The sequence below is a fragment of the Leiobunum rupestre genome, chromosome 6, assembly GCF_980474605.1.
Source record: "Leiobunum rupestre chromosome 6, qqLeiRupe1.1.hap1, whole genome shotgun sequence".
Lineage (NCBI taxonomy): Eukaryota > Metazoa > Arthropoda > Arachnida > Opiliones > Sclerosomatidae > Leiobunum > Leiobunum rupestre.
In genome coordinates, this window is record NC_143389.1 from 2,892,884 (window position 1) to 2,915,464 (window position 22,581).

The 22,581-nt window shown below is 41.0% G+C and overlaps 6 non-coding genes and 3 pseudogenes across 6 annotated transcripts; 4 read left to right on the forward strand and 5 right to left on the reverse strand.

The window, feature by feature from the left end:
* Window positions 1-2,851: 2,851 nt before the first annotated feature.
* On the reverse strand, window positions 2,852-2,970 carry LOC149937907 (5S ribosomal RNA). The gene has a single exon (XR_016481459.1). It is a non-coding gene; the product is annotated as a 5S ribosomal RNA (ribosomal RNA).
* Window positions 2,971-4,108: 1,138 nt separating this feature from the next.
* Window positions 4,109-4,195, forward strand: LOC149937908 (U2 spliceosomal RNA; annotated as a pseudogene).
* Window positions 4,196-7,836: 3,641 nt separating this feature from the next.
* Window positions 7,837-8,012, forward strand: LOC149937909 (U2 spliceosomal RNA; annotated as a pseudogene).
* A 2,989-nt stretch (window positions 8,013-11,001) lies between these two features.
* On the reverse strand, window positions 11,002-11,188 carry LOC149937910 (U2 spliceosomal RNA). Its single transcript, XR_016481621.1, has one exon. It is a non-coding gene; the product is annotated as a U2 spliceosomal RNA (small nuclear RNA).
* Window positions 11,189-16,328: 5,140 nt separating this feature from the next.
* On the reverse strand, window positions 16,329-16,511 carry LOC149937911 (U2 spliceosomal RNA). The gene has a single exon (XR_016481779.1). It is a non-coding gene; the product is annotated as a U2 spliceosomal RNA (small nuclear RNA).
* A 1,076-nt stretch (window positions 16,512-17,587) lies between these two features.
* LOC149937912 (5S ribosomal RNA) lies at window positions 17,588-17,706 on the forward strand. Its single transcript, XR_016481819.1, has one exon. It is a non-coding gene; the product is annotated as a 5S ribosomal RNA (ribosomal RNA).
* Window positions 17,707-19,718: 2,012 nt separating this feature from the next.
* LOC149937913 (U2 spliceosomal RNA) lies at window positions 19,719-19,903 on the reverse strand. Its single transcript, XR_016481691.1, has one exon. It is a non-coding gene; the product is annotated as a U2 spliceosomal RNA (small nuclear RNA).
* Window positions 19,904-21,142: 1,239 nt separating this feature from the next.
* Window positions 21,143-21,320, reverse strand: LOC149937914 (U2 spliceosomal RNA; annotated as a pseudogene).
* Window positions 21,321-22,459: 1,139 nt separating this feature from the next.
* Window positions 22,460-22,578, forward strand: LOC149937915 (5S ribosomal RNA). The gene has a single exon (XR_016481820.1). It is a non-coding gene; the product is annotated as a 5S ribosomal RNA (ribosomal RNA).
* Window positions 22,579-22,581: the final 3 nt, after the last annotated feature.

Sequence of the window (22,581 nt, forward strand, 5' to 3'; positions counted from 1 at the left end):
TTTCTGCGGTAAAGAGCTTGCTCGTTGGTTGTCTGTACGATAATATCGGCGCCCAGTAAACGTTTCTAAAAAGAGTGTATAGAACGTTCTATTGGAGCCGCATGCAGCCGGTGGCCCTCGGCGATCACCAACCTACCAGGTATGGAACGCCAAATGTGTCACAATTTGCCCAAATCATGCGCGTTGAAAAATTCGGCGCGCAAAATCGCGTTCTCCAATCCGGGCACAGAAAACAAATTTTTAACCAATCAAATGCGTAAAATTTTTGCGTGCAAAAATATTTCGATGCGTGTCAAAATATTTCGGAGGGTTACTTAAAAATACCAAGTCTTTTTAACGCGCAAGGCCTGTAAGCCAATGAATTTTAACTTTACACATCAAAATTTGAATTCAACCAATTAGGTTTGAATTGAACATAAAGGCGGAGTTTCGCGATAGTAGAAAACATTTCAGCACGCCAAAACTTTTAGCGCGCAAAATTGGTTTCTTGCGGGTTAATTTTTTCAATGTCATTTGCACTTTCCCATTGGTTGATATTTGTAAACGAGCACGCTATTGGCTTATTTAGGACCCGCCCAATTTTTGAAATTAAAATTTTGGCACGTGCGCAAGATTTTAACGCGCAAAATTTTCACCCGTTAATAATATTTTTGGCGAGTGCAAAATTGTGCAAAATCTTACATTTTGCATTTCATAACGCGCCAAAAGCAAAATGTAACGCGTTATATTTCGTTTCGACGCGCAAAAAAATCGCGGTCATCAAAATATTTCGACCCGCTGAAAAAAAACGACGCGCCAATTCCAATGACCTTCGCAGAAGCCGCGCGTCAAAATTCGCTTCCGGCGCGCAAGAAACTCGCTTCCGGGCGTAGTAAAATGTTGAATTTATTTTAGAGATTCGAAAAATAAAGCGCGAAAATAAAGATTTTCTTTAGTAGTTCTTTAGATAGTTATATAAAAGATGTCGCTTATTTTTCATTTAACCTAATAAAACAGTGTCTAATAATTAAGATATATTTAAAACTTTCAATGGAAATCATTGTGAAACAATAAAAATGCTAAAAGTACGGAAAAACTTAATTCGTGAATGATCTTTAAAAGCTGAAGGGGATCGTACGAAGCACTAAATGTGGTAAGGGCCTTTCGCTAATAAAAAAAGGTTCCAAATCAAATTTCATGGGATAACTGATTTCATCCTTTGGCCAAATACAACTGGTTGGCGTTTTAAGGCGTGAGATTTTATAGCAATTAAAAGCACCATCAATTAGACGTCAGCAACGTTTTCATATATGCGCCGTTGTAAACAAAAACGCTCTTATAATGGCGCACTGCGCAACACAGTATTTCCGGGAAATGTTATTTGGCTGTCTTTATATATATTTCTTTATTATGATATATTGCCCCTCTGACGTCATAAGTGGTAAAATCCTTATTGTCGAATAGTTAATAATGAAGAATCGGAAAGATTCCAGTTTTTGAATTTTCTTTTACCTAGTTATACACTCTTTTTCGCGGTATTTTCACGGAGGATAGGAAGGGAGGCGAAGTAGGAGGGGTAAAATAAAGGCGCGAAAAGAGGTTGTTCTGTGTTATTCCTGTGGTTTTATTCGTAACCCAAGGTTCGTAAATCGTGCATGTTCTAAGTGGTTGGCTGAAGGAACCGGTTTTCATAACGTAAATTCGCGGGTTTCGGTATGGTGGGTAGAGACAGCGCGCCCCTCATTTTTACGTTATTGGGTTCCAGCCAAGATGTTCCGCGTAAAGAGAAAACACGAAATAAGCCCCTCCATTTTTTTTCTCTTCCCGTCTTCCGTGGACAGTGAGTCGCCGCCGGGGGCCCGCCGCCCGCGGCGGCCATGGCTTCGCCCATGCGACGGCTACATTACCAAGATATAAAATGGCAAGGCTTATTTTTGGTAAGTACAAAATCATTTATTATATATTGCTCTATAATTAACTATAATTGGAATTAAATATTTTTGTTCTATTTATCTCAAAGTCATGATTATTCCTAACATTAATAGTATTAAACATAATATGATATATCTTTTGTTAAAGTAGATTAGGAATTTATAATTTTAATATTTATAGAGGAGTTCGGATTTAAAATGTTATATTTTTCTAATAATGATCTCAAAGATCTGACTTTTGAAATGTTTGTTACTTTTTCTAAGTATCAATAAAACATGACATTAAATTTATATTGTGCCAAGGTTCATTTTTAAATTTTACATAAACTACATCACCTAAAACAATTAATAGATAAAAGTTATCTATATTATTTTGTTTAAAAAATATATCTCTGTCTCCGTTTTATTATTTAATTTCGTGGTTTGTTTTGATATTTTGTATTTTTGGGTTACTCCCCTAATCCATGCGGCTGTCCCATGATAAAACCTTATATGAAACATTTTCCAAAAGTCGTTTTTTAGATTCAACTAGTTAAATTACATTTACGATTAAAATTTAGAACAAAAAATATATTTCACAATTAGAATTTGTTAATAAAATTTTACCGCGGAAATGTTTTAGTTTAAGGATAAACGTTAGTTAGTTAGTTAGTTAGTAAGTAAGTAAGTAAGTAAGTTAGTACTATTTTAAGTACAAGCCTTTAGTAGAATAAAATAAAAACCCATTTTCTCACCATTTTATTTTGTTCAATTTTGATACTAACATGTATTTTATTCACGGGACGATGCTGCCAGTTGTTAAAAATAGGCCAAGAGTCGACCGAAATAATATTGTCGTCTGGGCGAACTTTTAATTGCATAAAAAAGCAGCGTCAAAAGGATAGGATGAAGGTATTTTCCTGTTAAAAGACGCAAATCCCATCCCGCTAAAATAAATGAGTAGCCAACGGCACGCGGTGTTCCCAGGTGGTCTCCCTCCCAAGTACTGACCGCGCTCGACGCTGCTTAATTTCGGTGATCAGACGAGAACCGGTGTATTCAGCGTGATATGGCCGTTGTCGCTAGAATGTAATTGATAGCGGTGGACAAGCCGCGACTAGCCAGGTCCTGGTAGGTTGGTGATCGCCGAGGGCCACCGGCTGCATGCGGCTCCAATAGAACGTTCTATACACTCTTTTTAGAAACGTTTACTGGGCGCCGATATTATCGTACAGACAACCAACGAGCAAGCCCTTTACCGCAGAAATTTCATCCCCCCAAAACCAATTTTTCATCACCCTCCCCGTAGACTGTAAGGTGATGGCGGTCGATTGGGAAGGCGCGTTTACGAATCTATAAAATTGGTGTGGTGTGCTTTCCCAATTTGGAGTTCGGAGGAGATGAAGGTTTGGCCGGTTTTTCGTCTTAGAGAAATATATTTATCTGGCAAACCCGTAAGAAATTGAGAGCAGTCAATTTTTATTAGTAGCGTAGTTGCTAGCCTAGGCTTCACATATTTCCGGCTTTCCGCGCCGTTTTTCTTATTTTAAATGTTTTTTGTAATAAATGTATGATGGCAAATAAGCAAAATTCTCGAAAATACTAGTCCCAAATCCAAGTGTTTAAGAAGAAACTTAGATCATGAAAATATCCTTAACCCCAAACATACTTCAACACCTAGGGTGCCTCCTACAACTCCTAAAAGGTACGTCTCTAAAATATTCATATAAAGACAGGACATAAGCCGAATTCTCTTAAACCAAAGAATAACAAAAGTTGTTAGTCCTGCTTAACCAGCTCTATAGTCTGTATGAAAAGTGACCGGTTATGGACCACTTTTATAGAACGCTCTATTCGCTTATAATAAATTTTTCCTAAATGGTCATTTAAACGCGTTTGACGTTTCACGTAGAATCTAGTACACTTAATACGTTATTTATGGTCCTATAAACCACCATTTATATTTTTTTTCCATACGGCCCGGTAAAGTGGCCCACTCTACTGTCTCTAGCCGATGACCCCAAAAGTGCCAGTCCGGGCCTGGCGGTGTACCTCTCTTTCACGGATTCAAGATATCGTCTTCTCCTTTGTTCGCGCGATGGCTACAAACGTTGTCATCTCCCACCAGGACCAACATTCGGTGACGTAATTATGAAATATTTGAAATGCTCAAATTCTCTCTTTTTACTTTGTTAAATAGTGACGGCTCCTAGCGGGTTATCGCTTCTCGGCCTTTTGGCTAAGATCAAAGTGTAGTATCTGCTCCTTTTTTCGAAGCCAAAGGCTGGGAATCGTATTTACCCGTTCAACGGGAAGTTTACTTACCTGCCTTGCCGAGTCAGGATCCTGTTGCTACAAGTTCCAGTTCCAGTCCAGTCTTGGAGTCTCTACCTGAGGGATCGCCAGCTGGCGCATCCGGAAGTCCGCCAGTTTTCCTGTCGTCTGAAGAGCGGGTCATCATGTCTCCTATGACGACAATGATCCCGAATCAGCCAACCCCAGTTCCAGTACCGGCTTCAGCTTCAGCTCTAGTTCCGTCTTCAGCTCCAGCTCCAGCACTCAGGGCCGCTACAGCCCGGATCAAGTTTGACGGTGTCAACGTGGAAGAACAAGCTTTAGCTCTTTTCGATCACGTTGGACCGAAGAATGTGACAGTCTTCCAGATGATCTCCAAATCGGAAGCCCAGATTACTTTCCGAGACCAAGCCAGCTTTCAGAAGGCTGTCGACTGTGGAATTGTCGTCAATGACAAACCACTTGATGTTGTAAGCGTAGCCGATCCAGTATCGTACATAACAATAAAAGATGCCCCGAGTTGGTGGGAATTGGCCATATTCCAAAGGGCGTTAAAGTCAAGCTGTACCGTAATCTCCGAAACCTGGGAAACTTACCAGAGTGGCGTCCTAAAAGATCTCCGAACGGGAACTCGTCGGCTTCAAGTTAAGGTCAAGGGTCCAATCCCGAACCTGATGACTATCAATGGGCATAGAATACAAGTAACTTACCGTGGAGTCCAGCGGATGTGTTTTTTCTGTCACAAAGACACGCATCAGGTTCGGGATTGCCCGAGAAAGAAAAACCGGACTCAAAGAAATTCGGCCAGCCAGAAGCCACCAGCCGAAGATCCAGAGAACGTTAGGGAGGCAACACAGAGACCACCTGGGAATACCACCATTAATGCAGACAATCCCGAATCGAACATGGAGGTAGTAGCAGAGAACTCGGGGAGTCCCGGCGATGGCTGGGACTTGGTGACACCAGACTCTTCCCCTCAGAATCTGGAAAATGTGACGAAAGCCAAAGGTTACGCCGATGTGCTCAAGTCGCCAAACAAACAAGGCCCACCTGCGCCAGAATCTGGTAGAGAAGTAAAACATCACTGTGAAAAAGAATTTGAGTACTTCGTAGGTAGTTGGAACTGGGAAACCCTTCCTAGAGAAGATTTAGAAGAGTTCTGCCGGCGAGCCAAAGCCTTTATTTCAACTGACCCTCAAATCATGAAATCGATAAGCGAAGCATTGAGGGATGCACAACGTGCGCTTCAATGCCGATTCAAACGCCGTGGTAGTCCATCTCGGGAAAGTGACACCAAAAAAGGGAAGAAATAGGACACTGCCAGAGTAATTATATATTTTACGAATACGTTCTTATATTTTAAAGATTTTATTTTTAGAATATTTGTGTTATACAACCAGTAATGTTTTAAAAGTTTTATTTATAAAAAAAAAACGTTTTAAACTTAACGTGTAGATTTTGAATCTTTAATACCCTGTAAAAATGGAAAAGAAATATTAGAAAATTATGCCTAAAAATATGGTTACGCGTACCTTGTTGAAAAAATATAGTGAAAAACAGTTAAAAATTGTATATATACTTTGTTAAAAATATTGTGAAAAATAGTACTTACCTTGACGCCTTGTTGTACAAAAAAAAAGAAAAAATTGCTGTTTGACAAATGTTCGCGCTAATTTAAACTTAATAACGCGAACAATTGTAACTTTTGACCAGAATTTCAAATAAACAAATTCAGTATCTGTTCCCAATATCAGTTCTATACCGCGATCTTAGTCTGAGCCGAGAAGTGTTTATACGCCTTTAAGGCGAGTTATACGTACCTGCTCGTCTATCTGCCAAGCTGATTCGGCATTCTACACCGACCCAGTTCCTGTGCCAGTTGAAGTTCCTGTTCCTGCTCCTGCGTTCCAGTCGCTGTTTGGCTCATCCCAGCGGTTCTTGAGTATCCGGTTTCCGCTTCGGCGGTCACCACCATCGTCGCCATGCCTGCCGTGTCGTCGCTGCCGTGTAAACCACAGTCCGAACCTTCGTCCTCCAAGAAGGCCACGGCAAGAATCAAGTTCGACGGGGTCAATGTAGAAGATTTGGCTGTAGCTCTTTTCGACTGCATTGGCCCCAAGAGTATCACCGTCTTCCAGATGATTGGAAAAGCGGAATGCCAGATCACCTTTAAAGATGCTTTCTGCTACCAGAAGGCTGTGGATGCCGGCATTATTGTCGGTGACAAGCACCTCAACATCGTTGGAGTCGCCGATCCGGTTACACAGATAACAATCAAGGATGCTCCCAGCTGGTGGGAGCTACCCTTTCTGAAATCTGCCTTAAAGAATTATTGTGAGGTACTCTCAGAAACATGGGAAACATTTCAAAAAGGCCCGTTAAAAGACATCCGCAATGGAAATCGGCGTCTAGAAGTAAAGATCAAGAGTCCAATCCCGAACCTGATGACCATCAGCGGGCATCGCATCCAACTTGTCTATCAAGGTGTCCAGCGAATGTGTTTTTACTGCCGTAAAGACAGTCATCAGGTTCGGGATTGCCCGAAGAAGAAAAAGAAAAAGGCGCAATCAGCTCCAGAAAATTCGGACATCCAAGGACATATTCCAGCCCCCGAAGACACTGGCAACTTACGAAACTCAACCCCAGCACCGCTGGCAGAACGGGAAACCGCTACCGATGCTGCTGACCATCAAGAACAGATGGACGAATCTGTACCAGAAGTAGGGTGTTTTGAGGGAAGTGAAGATGGCTGGAGTCTCTCTTCGCCAAAGTCCTACCTTAAAACACATGAATTGCCAAAAATGTCTAACGGCTACGCAAACGCTGTGAAGACTCCGCCACAGCGCACACCTGTTCCAGAGTCATCTCCCAACTCGAAACACCCAGTATACGAGAGTCCGATCTACGAACGAGATTGGCAGTTTTCAGAAATGACCGATTGCGAAATAGAGAACTTTTGCCAGCGTGCAGGAAACTTTGTCACGGAGTCACCTGAGCTACTCAGATGGCGTGAAGACTTCCTAACTGAGGCACGTCAAACTTTGCAAACTCGCAGGAAACGAGTACAGACTTCCCCATCAGGAACATTTACCAAAAAAGGGAAAAAATAGGCCCTTATGGTGATATGTAAATATGTTTTTAAATTACTTTCTTAGTTTTAAATACGCTTTTATTGTAAATTTTAACTTTACAATTTTAAAAGTTCTTGTTATATACATTTTAATAGTTTATTGTATGCTTAATATGAATAACTCACCTGATACGTACCGCGGAACCTGTTTACCCTGTAAAAGAAAATTCAAAATTATTTAGACCCTATTGTAACAAAAAAAACTTACCTGATATACTTACATTCAAAACTGTAGAACCTGAAAAACAAAGAAAAAATTAGAATTGTATGCTTAAATTTAAATTAATTTATAGGATACTAATACCTGAAGTAAATTATATTTACTTACCTTCACTCGGCATGTAGATAACGGTAAATAGTATTGTAAATTATCGCGTCTAATTTTATTCTTGGACCGACAAGTATTTTTACGCTCGTTTAGTGCTTTGACTTATGTATGCAACAATCCCTTTTTTGTTTAATACAGTGTTCGCGATAATTTAAATTTTTTAATAACGCGGACACTTGTAACCTGGACAACGAATTTTAAATAAACAAATTCAGTATCTGTTCTTATCAGCTTAATATCTGATACGGGTCCCATCGGGGCCCAAGATATTAAACTTATTTTTGGACGGCGGCGGAGTGGTCGGAGGTTGCTCCACCTCCGCCACGGGTCGGCCTGGTATTGCAGTAAATCCGGGATCGGCCCACTTCTCTCTTGAAATCAAAAATCAAACGCTCTTATAATGGCGCACTGCGCAACACAGTATTTCCGGGAAATGTTATTTGGCTGTCTTTATACATATTTCTTTATTATAATATATTGCCCCTCTGACGTCATAAGTGGTAAAATCCTTATTGTCGAATAGTTAATAATGAAGAATCGGAAAGATTCCAGTTTTTGAATTTTCTTTTACCTAGTTATACACTCATTTTCGCGGTATTTTCACGGAGGATAGGAAGGGAGGCGAAGTAGGAGGGATGAATGGCGGCAAGATTGCGGCAGCTACGCTACGTCTAGCCGCCATTTTTCCGAAATTTTCCCGCCGCTAAGCTTCTTACAAGGATGCTGCCGCGTTCATCCCTCCTACTTCGCCTCCCTTCCTATCCTCCTTGGTATTTTCCTGGGCGCGTCCATGCTTGGTTTTCCCCCTTTCAGTCCTCTCCTCCATTATGGATACCCAAGGAGTGGATGCTAGACTCCCCGTTTAGGGCAGAGGCAATGGCCGACGAGCGGGAGGCAAGTAAGAGGGGTAAAATAAAGGCGCGAAAAGAGGTTGTTCTGTGTTATTCCTGTGGTTTTATTCGTAACCCAAGGTTCGTAAATCGTACATGTTCTAAGTGGTTGGCTGAAGGAACCGGTTTTCATAACGTAAATTCGCGGGTTTCGGTATGGTGGGTAGAGACAGCGCGCCCCTCATTTTTACGTCATTGGGTTCCAGCCAAGATGTTCCGCGTAAAGAGAAAACACGAAATAAGCCCCTCTTCATTTATCTCTCTTCCCGTCTTCCGTGGACAGTGAGTCGCCGCAGGGGGCCCCGCCGCCCGCGGCGGCCATGGCTTCGCCCATGCGGCGGCTACATTACCAAGATATAAAGTGGCAAGGTTATTTTTGGTAAGTACAAAATCATTTATTATATATTGCTCTATAATTAACTATTATTGGAATTAAATATTTTTGTTCTATTTATCTCAAAGTCATGATTATTCCTAACATTAATAGTATTAATATGATATATCTTTTGTTAAAGTAGATTAGGAATTTATAATTTTAATATTTATAGAGGAGTTCGGATTTAAAATGTTATATTTTTCTAATAATGATCTCAAAGATCTGACTTTTGAAATGTTGGCTACTCATTTATTTTCGCGGGATGGGATTTGCGTATTTTAACAGGAAAATACCTTCATCCTATCATTTTGACGCTGCTTTTTTTATGCAATTAAAAGTTCGCCCAGACGATAATATTATTTCGGTCGTCTTGGCCGTGAATAAAATACATGTTAGTATCAAAATTGAACAAAATAAAATGGCGAGAAAATGGGTTTTTATTTTATTCTACTAAAGGCTTGTACTTAAAATAGTACTAACTTACTTACTTACTTACTAACTAACTAACTAACTAACTAACTAACGTTTATCTCTAAACAAAAACATTTCCGCGGTAAAATCCACTCTGAAATGGCCTTTTCTGGTTTTGGAATTAAGTCCAAAGTTAAAATTTTATTAACAAATTCTAATTGTGAAATATATTTTTTGTTCTAAATTTTAATCTTAAATGTAATTTAAATAGTTGAATCTAAAAAAAAGACTTTTGGAAAATGTTTCATATAAGGTTTTATCATGGGACAGCCTCATGGATTAGGGGAGTAACCCAAAAATACAAAATATCACGAAATTAAATAATAAAACGGAGACAGAGATATATTTTTTAAACAAAATAATATAGCTAACTTTTATCTATTAATTGTTTTAGGTGATGTAGTTTATGTAAAATATAAAAATGAACCTTGGCACAATATAAATTTAATGTCATGTTTTATTGATACTTAGAAAAAGTAACAAACATTTCAAAAGTCAGATCTTTGAGATCATTATTAGAAAAATATAACATTTTAAATCCGAACTCCTCTATAAATATTAAAATTATAAATTCCTAATCTACTTTAACAAAAGATATATCATATTAAGTTTAATACTATTAATGTTAGGAATAATCATGACTTTGAGATAAATAGAACAAAAATATTTAATTCCAAATATAGTTAATTATAGAGCAATATATAATAAATGATTTTGTACTTACCAAAAATAAGCCTTGCCACTTAATATCTTGGTAATGTAGCCGCCGCATGGGCGAAGCTATGGCCGCCGCGGGCGGCGGGCCCCCGGCGGCGACTCACTGTCCACGGAAGACGGGAAGAGAAAAAAATGGAGAGGGGCTTATTTCGTGTTTTCTCTTTACGCGGAACATCTTGGCTGGAACCCAATGAGGTAAAAATGAGGGGCGCGCTGTCTCTACCCACCATACCGAAACCCGCGAATTTACGTTATGAAAACCGGTTCCTTCAGCCAACCACTTAGAACATGCACGATTTACGAATCTTGGGTTACGAATAAAACCACAGGAATAACACAGAACAACCTCTTTTCGCGCCTTTATTTTACCCCTCTTACTTGCCTCCCGCTCGTCGGCCATTGCCTCTGCCCTTAGCGGGGAGTCTAGCATCCACTCCTTGGGTATCCATAATGGAGGATAGGACTGAAAGGGGGAAAACCAAGCACGGACGCGCCCAGGAAAATACCAAGGAGGATAGGAAGGGAGGCGAAGTAGGAGGGATGAACGCGGCAGCATCCTTGTAAGAAGCTTAGCGGCGGGAAAATTTCGGAAAAATGGCGGCTAGACGTAGCGTAGCTGCCGCAATCTTGCCGCCATTCATCCCTCCTACTTCGCCTCCCTTCCTATCCTCCGTGAAAATACCGCGAAAAAGAGTGTATAACTAGGTAAAAGAAAATTAAAAACTGGAATCTTTCCGATTCTTCATTATTAACTATTCGACAATAAGGATTTTACCACTTATGACGTCAGAGGGGCAATATATTATAATAAAGAAATAAATATAAAGACAGCCAAATAACATTGCCCGGAAATACTGTGTTGCGCAGTGCGCCATTATAAGACCGTTTGATTTTTGATTTCAAGAGAGAAGTGGGCCGATCCCGGATTTACTGCAATACCAGGCCGACCCGTGGCGGAGGTGGAGCAAGCTCCGACCACTCCGCCGCCGTCCAAAAATAAGTTTAATATCTTGGGCCCCGATGGGACCCGTATCAGATATTAAGCTGATAAGAACAGATACTGAATTTGTTTATTATTTTTCATAATGAAATACAGTACCCTTGTCAATGTTTTTAACTAAATACACATAAACTTGGTAGAAATAACCGTTTTTTAATAAGAGAAAACCGCGGTACTTCGGCAATATATGCCTTCAAGGCGGGTACAAGATTTAACTGCCTTTTAAATTATTTTAAATTACGGCAGATCATTATAGCAAAAAAAACTATTAGTGCATAGAGTTAAAAACAGGGGTTAAGTCTTTTAACGATTAAATCGCGTTAACAAATTGATCGACCTACAAGGTCTTTAAAAAAGGAAAACTAAAATCTTAAAACTAGTGAGTTCAAAAAATATAACAGCGCTAAAATTTAAATTTTAAAACCCTGTTTTTCCTTTCTTGGATTTCTTTTTTTTTCGGAGTGGTACTTCGGCGTCTTTTGGGGAAGCTGTTTAGGATTTTGATGATTCTGTCAATGAGGTCTTCTGTGGCCCAGTTGATGGAGTCGATAGGTGTGGAAGGGACTGCGTTGATACGTTCGAGGAGAAGTTGGAGGTCGGTTCGTGACATTTGATCTAGGTGGGGTTTATCTCCATGTTCCCAGGTCCTCGGATCCCATCTGGGGCCGGTCTCAATGCTGGTTTCTTCAGCGCTGGTCTCGGCATCGCTGCTTTCGGGTTCGCTGCTGGAAGTGTCGGAAAGGTTGACTGTTTTTTCCTGATTAGGTTGACTGGATTTGACTGCTTCTTGTGGAATTGGTGCTGTTGTCGGGGTGTCGTTTGCCTTGGTTTCCTGGACGTTTTCCGGTTTGTTGTTCGAAGAAAGACCCTGGCCTTCAATAATGACCGGGCCTTTTTCTTCCAACATGGACTTCTTTTTTTCACATGATGAAGCCGTGTGACCTATTTCTTCGCAAAAAAAGCACTTTTTAATTACGCCTCGATAGTAGACTAAGGCGCGGGTTCGCCCGAAAAACAAAACATTTGGAATAGATTTTTTCATTAGTATTCTGACAGAACGGTCACCATTTTTCACTCCCTTTAACTCAGCGTACTCGTCGAAACGATAAGTTTTGACTTCTCCAAATTGTCGAAGGGTACTGATTACAGAATCCCACTGGATCCACTTTGGTAAATTCTTGATTGTGATCCATGTTCCATCATCTTCTACAGAGGTAAGTTTCCAAGAATTTCCGTTGGTTTTCAGGTCATCGCACGCAAGAGCTTGATGAAGAAAGGCAAGGGTCGTAAACGTTAGTAGTTAAACTCCTTTACCCATAGGTTGCAAGGTATCGATGCACTTCGGTCCGAGGTTGTCATAGACGGTGCGAGCAACGTCCAAAAATCCAGCGTCGACTTCCAGTCGAGCTGTGCGCTTCTTCTCCTCCGTAGCCATTTCAGGCTAGGAGAATATCGTCTGGTTGGAGAAGCTCCAAGGAGGAGCGGCGTCGGTGGAGACGGTCAGCAGCAACGGCAGGTGAGTACCAGGTCAGTACTTTTCTTTTCAGGAACAGGCAACAGCAGAGCGGAACGGCGCCGGAACAGATCATGCAGGTATGCAGGCAAACGCGCCTTATAGGCGTAGAAACACTTCTCGCCCCTCGACTAAGATCTCGGTATAATATTGCAGAACAGATACTGAATTTGTTTATTTGAAATTCTTTTGTCATGGTTACAAAAATGTTCGCGTTATTAACATTTAAATTAGCGCGAACATTGATATTTGAGCAGAAAAAATATTTTTACATTTTTCAAAAAGTACTGAAATATTAACAGTCGTTGTAGGATCTATAGGTGCTGGGTCAAGGTAAGTATTTTCTTTCGTTATTGCTTTTTTAGGCGTAATGATTTTTTCTATTTTCTTTTTTGCCGGTAAGTATGTTGCCAGACAAGACAAATAACATTTTATGCGTTTTTCAAAAAATTATATATATATATATTTTTTTTTTTAAATTCTCTATTTTATATTTAAAAATATAAAAAACTAGACGTAAAGTTTAAAACTTTAAAAATTAAAACTATCAAAACATTACCGGTTGTATAATTAACATCAAATATTTTAAAAAGTTAAATCTTTAAAATATAAGATATAACGTAATCGTAAATTAAAATATATAATTACTCCGGAAGTGTCCTATTTCTTTCCTTTCTTGGTGTCATTTTCCCGGGAAGGACTACCACGGCGTTTAGATCGGCGTTGAAGATTGCCTTGTGCCACCACTACTGCATTACTTATCGATGCCATGATGGCAGGGCTCGTTGTAGTAAAGGCTTTGGCCCGCCGGCAGAACTCCTCTACCTCTTCATTTGATAGAGTATCAAAATGCCAGTTACCCTTTAAATACTCCCATTCTTTGTCGCTATGTTTTGTAATTTTTATACCAGATTCTGGCACAGTTGAGCCTTGTTGCTTTGGCGATTTAAGCACATCGGCGTAACCTTTAGTGTTCGTCGGCTTTTCAGGATTCAGAGGGGAAGAATCAGGCGTCACCAAGTCCCAGCCGTCGCCGGAACCCCCCGGGTTTTCTGCTACTACCTCCATGTTTGATTCTGGATTATCCGCAATCATGATGGTATTCTCAGGTGGATTCTGTGGTGTCCTCCTAACGTTATCTGGATCCTCGGGTGATGGCTTCTGGATTTCCGGATTTCTTAGAGATCGGCGGGCCTGATTTTTCTTTCTCGGGCAATCCCGAACCTGATGCGTGTCTTTGTGACAGAAAAAACACATCCTCTGGACTCCACGGTAAGTAACTTGTATTCTATGTCCATTGATAGTCAACAGGTTCGGGATTGGACCCTTGACCTTTACTTGGAGCCGACGAGTTCCTGTGCGGAGATCTTTTAGGACGCCGGTCTGGTAAGTTTCCCAGGTTTCTGAGATTATGGTACAGCTTGACTTTAACGCCTTTTGGAAGATGGCCAATTCACATCGGCTCGGGGCATCTTTAACTGTGATGTAGGATACTGGATCCGCTACGCTTACGACATCAAGCGGCTTGTCATTGACGACAATTCCACAGTCGATGGCCTTCTGAAAGCTGGCTTGGTCTCGGAAGGTAATCTGGGCTTCCGACTTGGAGATCATCTGGAAGACTGTCACATTCTTCGGTCCAACGTGGTCGAAAAGAGCTAAAGCTAGTTCTTCCACGTTGACACCGTCGAACTTAATCCGGGCTGTAGCGGCCCTGAGTGCTGGAGCTGGAGCTGAAGACGGAACTAGAGCTGGAGCCGGAACTGGAACTGGGGTTTGCTGATTCGGGATCATTGTCGTCGTGGGAGACATCATGACCCGCTCTTCAGACGACAGGAAAACTGGCAGACTTCCGGATGTGCCGGCTGGCGATCCCTCAGGTAGAGACTCCAAGACTGGACTGGAACTGGAACTTGTAGCAACAGGATACTGACTCGGCAAGGCAGGTAAGTAAACTTCCCGTTGAACGGGTAAATACGATTCCCAGCCTTTGGCTTTGAAAAAAGGAGCAGATACTGAATTTGTTTATTTAAATTCTTGGTCAGGTTACAATTGTTCGCGTTATTAATATTTAAATTATCGCGAACATTGTCAAAAACAGTTATTTCTTTTTTTTTTCTCAGGTTTCTTTTTTTTTTTTTTTAAAAAAAACGTCAAGGTAAGTATATCTTTAAACTATTTTTCCTATATTTTAACAGTAAGTATAATTTTTACGGTTTTTATCTATATTTTAACAAGGTAAGTATTTTTCTACAATCTAACAAGGTAAGTATAACTTAAAAAAATTTTTACAGGTAAGTATATTTCTTTTCAATATTCTTTCTTTCTAACTTTAACGTAAAAAAATATATATATTTTACAAAGATACGGCGGACCAGATTAAATTAAGTCCCCCCTTTTTATAATCCAATACAATTAAAAACTCAAACATATAAAACCGTATACTTAAATTGTAAAATTAAAAGTATATGTAAAACTTAAAAGAGTTATTAAAACCATATTTACAACTCGAAACTAGGTCCTACTTTTTCCCTTTCTTAAGTTCTTTTTCAGGTGGAGGACTATGACGTCGTTTGAATCGCTGCTGCAGCTGATGCTTGGCCTTTCGTACTGCGTTTTCGCGCCAGGCCAGGACCTGTGGTTCCGTGTTGGTTAATGCGTTGGCTTTGCAACAGAAATCTTCTAGTTCGTCTTTCGATAAGCTCGAGAAGTCCCACTCACGACTGTAAATTGGTAACTCCTTAAGTTTCTTTGGTGTTGGAGGATCGGATTTCGGCGTACGCTGAGGAGACTTAACGGCTTCGGCGTACCCTTTGACTGTGGCTGTTGATTCAGTTTTCTTTGGTGATGACTCTGGCGTTGTCAACGACCAACTCTCTTTTGGACCATGGAAGTCCAGTGATGGTCCTGCTTCATCCATCGTTTCGCCATGGGCGTTGGCGCCGGTGTCTGCGGCATCCCCCACTGGAATAGGTGTTCCACTCCTTACATTATCTGGTTCATCAGATGACGGGTTCTGGACAACGATAATTTCTGGAGTTGGTCGAGCCTTCTTATTCTTTTTCGGGCAATCCCGAACCTGATGACTGTCCTTGCGGCAGTAGAAGCACATACGCTGGACGCCTTGATACATGATCTGAATACGATGTCCACTGATGGTCATCAGGTTCGGGATTGGACTCTTCACCTTGACTTCCAGACGCCGATTCCCGTTGCGAACGTCTTTAAGTGGGCCTTTCTGGAACGTTTCCCACGTTTCAGAAAGAACTTCGCAATAATTCTTTAGGGCGGATTTCAAGAACGAAAGCTCCCACCAGCTCGGAGCATCTTTAACAGAGATATGAGTCACAGGATCTGCAACCCCCACGATGTTCAAATGCTTATCACCAACGATGATTCCTGCATCAACAGCTTTCTGGTAGTTCTCATGATTGTTGAAAGTGATCTGGACTTCAGATTTTCCAAGTATCTGGAAAACTGTGATGGTTTTGGGGCCAATGCAGTCGAAAAGAGCAATAGCTAAATCTTCTACATTGACCCCGTCGAACTTGATTTTCGCAGTTGCCTTCTTCGAGGACGAGGGCACTGACTGCGATGCTGACGGCAATGATTGCACGGCAGGCATGGCGACTTCGGTGGCGACCGCCGAAGCGGAGACCGGAACTCAGGAACCGCTGAGGAGAGGCAGACGGCACCTGGAAAGCAGGAACAGCAACTGGAACTGGTATTGGAGCTGGAACTGGAACGGCAACTTCTGGCGAGGCAGCGTGGCAGGCAAGACAAGCAGGAACACTCGCCTTAAAGGCGTAAATACACTTCTCGCCCCCCGACTAAGATCTCGGTATAGGACTATTGGAAACAGATACAACACTTTGATCTTAGCCAAAAGGCCGAGAAGCGATAACCCGCTAGGAGCCGTCACTGTTTAACAAAGTAAAAAGAGAGAATTTGAGCATTTCAAATATTTCATAATTACGTCACCGAATGTTGGTCCTGGTGACAACGTTTGTAGCCATCGCGCGAACAAAGGAGAAGACGATATCTTGAATCCGTGAAAGAGAGGTACACCGCCAGGCCCGGACTGGCACTTTTGGGGTCATCGGCTAGAGACAGTAGAGTGGGCCACTTTACCGGGCCGTATGGAAAAAAATCTAAATGGTGGTTTATAGGACCATAAATAACGTATTAAGTGTACTAGATTCTACGTGAAACGTCAAACGCGTTTAAATGACCATTTAGGAAAAATTTATTATAAGCGAATAGAGCGTTCTATAAAAGTGGACCATAACCGGTCACTTTTCATACAGACTATAGAGCTGGTTCAGCAGGACTAACAACTTTTGTTATTCTTTGGTTTAAGAGAATTCGGCTTATGTCCTGTCTTTATATGAATATTTTAGAGACGTACCTTTTAGGAGTTGTAGGAGGCACCCTTGGTGTTGAAGTATGTTTGGGGTTAAGGATATTTTCATGATCTAAGTTTCATCTTAAACACGTGGATTTGGGACTAGTATTTTCGAGAATTTTGCTTATTTGCCATCATACATTTATTACAAAAATCATTTAAAATAAGAAAAAAAGCGCGGAAAGCCGGAAATATGTGAAGCCTAGGCTAGCAACTACGCTACTAATAAAAATTGACTGCTCTCAATTTCTTACGGGTTTGCCAGATAAATATATTTCTCTAAGACGAAAAACCGGCCAAACCTTCACCTCCTCCGAACTCCAAAGGGGGAAAGCACACCACACCAATTTTATAGATTCGTAAAAAACTGGTTTTAGGGGGATGAAATTTCTGCGGTAAAGGGCTTGCTCGTTGGTTTTCTGTACGATAATATCGGCGCCCAGTAAACGTTTCTAAAAAGAGTGTATAGAACGTTCTATTGGAGCCGCATGCAGCCGGTGGCCATCGGCGATCACCAACCTACCAGGACCTGGCTAGTCGCGGCTTGTCCACCGCTATCAATTACATTCTATCGGCAACGGCCATATCACGCTGAATACACCGGTTCTCGTCTGATCACCGAAGTTAAGCAGCGTCGAGCGCGGTCAGTACTTGGGAGGGAGACCACCTGGGAACACCGCGTGCCGTTGGCTACTCATTTATTTTCGCGGGATGGGATTTGCGTCTTTTAACAGGAAAATACCTTCATCCTACCATTTTGACGCTGCTTTTTTTATGCAATTAAAAGTTCGCCCAGACGATAATATTATTTCGGTCAACTCTTGGCCTATTTTTAACAACTGGCAGCATCTTCCCGTGAATAAAATACATGTTAGTATCAAAATTGAACAAAATAAAATGGCGAGAAAATTGGTTTTTATTTTATTCTACTTAAGGCTTGTACTTAAAATAGTACTAACTTACTTACTTACTTACTTACTTACTAACTAACTAACTAACTAACTAACTAACTAACTAACTAACTAACTAACTAACTAACTAACTAACTAACTAACTAACTAACTAACTAACTAACTAACTAACTAACTAACTAACTAACTAACTAACTAACTAACTAACTAACGTTAATCTCTAAACAAAAACATTTCCGCGGTAAAACCCACTCTGAAATGGCCTTTTCTGGTTTTGGAATTAAGTCCAAAGTTAAAATTTTATTAACAAATTCTAATTGTGAAATATATTTTTTGTTCTAAATTTTAATCTTAAATGTAATTTAACTAGTTGAATCTAAAAAAAGGACTTTTGGAAAATGTTTCATATAAGGTTTTATCATGGGACAGCCGCATGGATTAGGGGAGTAACCCAAAAATACAAAATATCAAAACAAACCACGAAATTAAATAATAAAACGGAGACAGAGATATATTTTTTAAACAAAATAATATAGCTAACTTTTATCTATTAATTGTTTTAGGTGATATAGTTTATGTAAAATATAAAAATGAACCTTGGCACAATATAAATTTAATGTCATGTTTTATTGATACTTAGAAAAAGTAACAAACATTTCAAAAGTCAGATCTTTGAGATCATTATTAGAAAAATATAACATTTTAAATCCGAACTCCTCTATAAATATTAAAATTATAAATTCCTAATCTACTTTAACAAAAGATATATCATATTAAGTTTAATACTATTAATGTTAGGAATAATCATGACTTTGAGATAAATAGAACAAAAATATTTAATTCCAAATATAGTTAATTATAGAGCAATATATAATAAATGATTTTGTACTTACCAAAAATAAGCCTTGCCATTTTATATCTTGGTAATGTAGCCGTCGCATGGGCGAAGCCATGGCCGCCGCGGGCGGCGGGCCCCCGGCGGCGACTCACTGTCCACGGAAGACGGGAAGAGAAAAAAAATGGAGAGGGGCTTATTTCGTGTTTTCTCTTTACGCGGAACATCTTGGCTGGAACCCAATAACGTAAAAATGAGGGGCGCGCTGTCTCTACCCACCATACCGAAACCCGCGAATTTACGTTATGAAAACCGGTTCCTTCAGCCAACCACTTAGAACATGCACGATTTACGAACCTTGGGTTACGAATAAAACCACAGGAATAACACAGAACAACCTCTTTTCGCGCCTTTATTTTACCCCTCTTACTTGCCTCCCGCTCGTCGGCCATTGCCTCTGCCCTTAGCGGGGAGTCTAGCATCCACTCCTTGGGTATCCATAATGGAGGATAGGACTGAAAGGGGGAAAACCAAGCATGGACGCGCCCAGGAAAATACCAAGGAGGATAGGAAAGGAGGCGAAGTAGGTGGGATGAACGCGGCAGCATCCTTGTAAGAAGCTTAGCGGCGGGAAAATTTCGGGAAAATGGCGGCTAGACGTAGCGTAGCTGCCGCAATCTTGCCGCCATTCATCCCTCCTACTTCGCCTCCCTTCCTATCCTCCGTGAAAATACCGCGAAAAAGAGTGTATAACTAGGTAAAAGAAAATTAAAAAACTGGAATCTTTCCGATTCTTCATTATTAACTATTCGACAATAAGGATTTTACCACTTATGACGTCAGAGGGGCAATATATTATAATAAAGAAATAAATATAAAGACAGCCAAATAACATTGCCCGGAAATACTGTGTTGCGCAGTGCGCCATTATAAGAGCGTTTGATTTTTGATTTCAAGAGAGAAGTGGGCCAATCCCGGATTTACTGCAATACCAGGCCGACCCGTGGCGGAGGTGGAGCAAGCTCCGACCACTCCGCCGCCGTCCAAAAATAAGTTTAATATCTTGGGCCCCGATGGGACCCGTATCAGATATTAAGCTGATAAGAACAGATACTGAATTTGTTTATTAAAAAACTTGGTTACAGTACCCTTGTCAATATATTTTTTTCCTGCTTTTTTAAATTATTTTAAATTAGAGCAGGTCAATCAGTCAATATTATAAAAAGTTCAAAGAGTTAAAAACGAGGTTAAGTTTAAAATTTAAAATTAAATCTTCAACTTGTAGATTTTCCTTTCTTGGCTTTTTTTGTTGGAGTAATACTGAGACGGCGCTTCGGATAGTTCTTGATGGTGGAAAGGATGTTGTCTAGGAGGTTGTCAATAGCCCAGTTAATGGAGTCGATTCGGGTTGGAGGCTCCCGGTTGACTCTTTCGTAAAGGATTTGGAGTTCAGGTTTTGTTAGTTTTGTGAGGTCCGGCTCTATGCCCACAGACCAGGTTGCTGGATCCCATCTAGGGCTAGTCTCGGTGTCGTCGTCATCACTACTCTCTGAAAGGTTTACTTCTCGTTGTGGTTCTGGTTGGCTGACTGGTTCTGGTTTTGGTTTAATGGCTGGTTCTGGTGCTGTTTCGATGGCTCAAACCACTTGGTCTGGTTGTCTAGGAACGGCAACTGTCTGGGGAATAGGCTTTGTGGGTGAAATTTCTTTGGTGGCTGTCTCTTGCTGGTTCTCAGTCTCATTAGGTGAAGAAGATCCCTGGCCCTCAGGTAGAGTCTGGCGTCTTGCTTCCATTGTGGCTTTCTTTTGGTCGCATGTGGACACCGTATGTCCCTCCTCGTCACAAAAGAAACATTTTTTTATAACGCCTCTGTAGTAAACCAAGGCCCTACAACGTCCGAAATGCAGTACATTTGGGATAGATTTTTTCATTAAAATTTTGACCGAACGGTCACCGTTTTTTACTCCCTTTAGTTGAGGGTACTCGTCGAAACGATATGATTTTACATCACCATATTGTTTTAGGGTTGTTAATACCGAATCCCACTGGATCCATTTGGGTAAGTTCTTAATTATGATCCACTGTCCATCTTCTTCAACACAGGTAAGTTTCCAGGTTTCGTTGTTCGTTTTCAGGTCGGCACAGGTTAAAGCTTGATGCAGAAAAGTCAGGGATGTAAAGGTTAGTAAGAATACTCCCTTACCAACAGGTTGCAGAGTATCAATACTCTTGGGTCCTAGGTTGTCGTAGATCGTACGGGCAACATCGAGAAAACCAGCATCGACTTCCAGTCGAGCCGTTCTCTTTTTTTCCTCCGTAGCCATCAAGGCTAGGAGGTTGTCGCTGGCAGAGCCGAGCTCCTGAAAGGAGCGACGTCAGATGAGCGGATCAGCACAGAGTGATGTTCTGGAACACAGGCAACAGCACGGCAGGTAAGTGGCAGCACAGGAACAGGCCGAAGGGCGGAAAAACACTTCTCGCCCCCCGACTAAGATCTCCATATAGCACTATTGGAAACAGATACTACACTTTGATCTTAGCCAAAAGGCCGAGAAGCGATAACCCGCTAAGAGCCGTCACTGTTTAACAAAGTAAAAAGAGAGAATTCGAGCATTTCAAATATTTCATAATTACGTCACCGAATGTTGGTCCTGGTGGGAGATGACAACGTTTGTAGCCATCGCGCGAACAAAGGAGAAGACGATATCTTGAATCCGTGAAAGAGAGGTACACCGCCAAGCCCGGACTGGCACTTTTGGGGTCATCGGCTAGAGACAGTAGAGTGGGCCACTTTACCGGGCCGTATGGAAAAAAAATCTAAATGGTGGTTTATAGGACCATAAATAACGTATTAAGTGTACTAGATTCTACGTGTAACGTCAAACGCGTTTAAATGACCATTTAGGAAAAATTTATTATAAGCGAATAGAGCGTTCTATAAAAGTGGACCATAACCGGTCACTTTTCATACAGACTATAGAGCTGGTTCAGCAGGACTAACAACTTTTGTTATTCTTTGGTTTAAGAGAATTCGGCTTATGTCCTGTCTTTATATGAATATTTTAGAGACGTACCTTTTAGGAGTTGTAGGAGGCACCCTTGGTGTTGAAGTATGTTTGGGGTTAAGGATATTTTCATGATCTAAGTTTCATCTTAAACACGTGGATTTGGGACTAGTATTTTCGAGAATTTTGCTTATTTGCCATCATACATTTATTACAAAAATCATTTAAAATAAGAAAAAAGGCGCGGAAAGCCGGAAATATGTGAAGCCTAGGCTAGCAACTACGCTACTAATGAAAATTGACTGCTCTCAATTTCTTACGGGTTTGCCAGATAAATATATTTCTCTAAGACGAAAAACCGGCCAAACCTTCACCTCCTCCGAACTCCAAAGGGGGAAAGCACACCACACCAATTTTATAGATTCGTAAACGCGCCTTCCCAATCGACCGCCATCACCTTACAGTCTACGGGGAGGGTGATGAAAAAACTGGTTTTGGGGGGATGAAATTTCTGCGGTAAAGGGCTTGCTCGTTGGTTTTCTGTACGATAATATCGGCGCCCAGTAAACGTTTCTAAAAAGAGTGTATAGAACGTTCTATTGGAGCCGCATGCAGCCGGTGGCCCTCGGCGATCACCAACCTACCAGGACCTGGCTAGTCGCGGCTTGTCCACCGCTATCAATTACATTCTATCGGCAACGGCCATATCACGCTGAATACACCGGTTCTCGTCTGATCACCGAAGTTAAGCAGCGTCGAGCGCGGTCAGTACTTGGGAGGGAGACCACCTGGGAACACCGCGTGCCGTTGGCTACT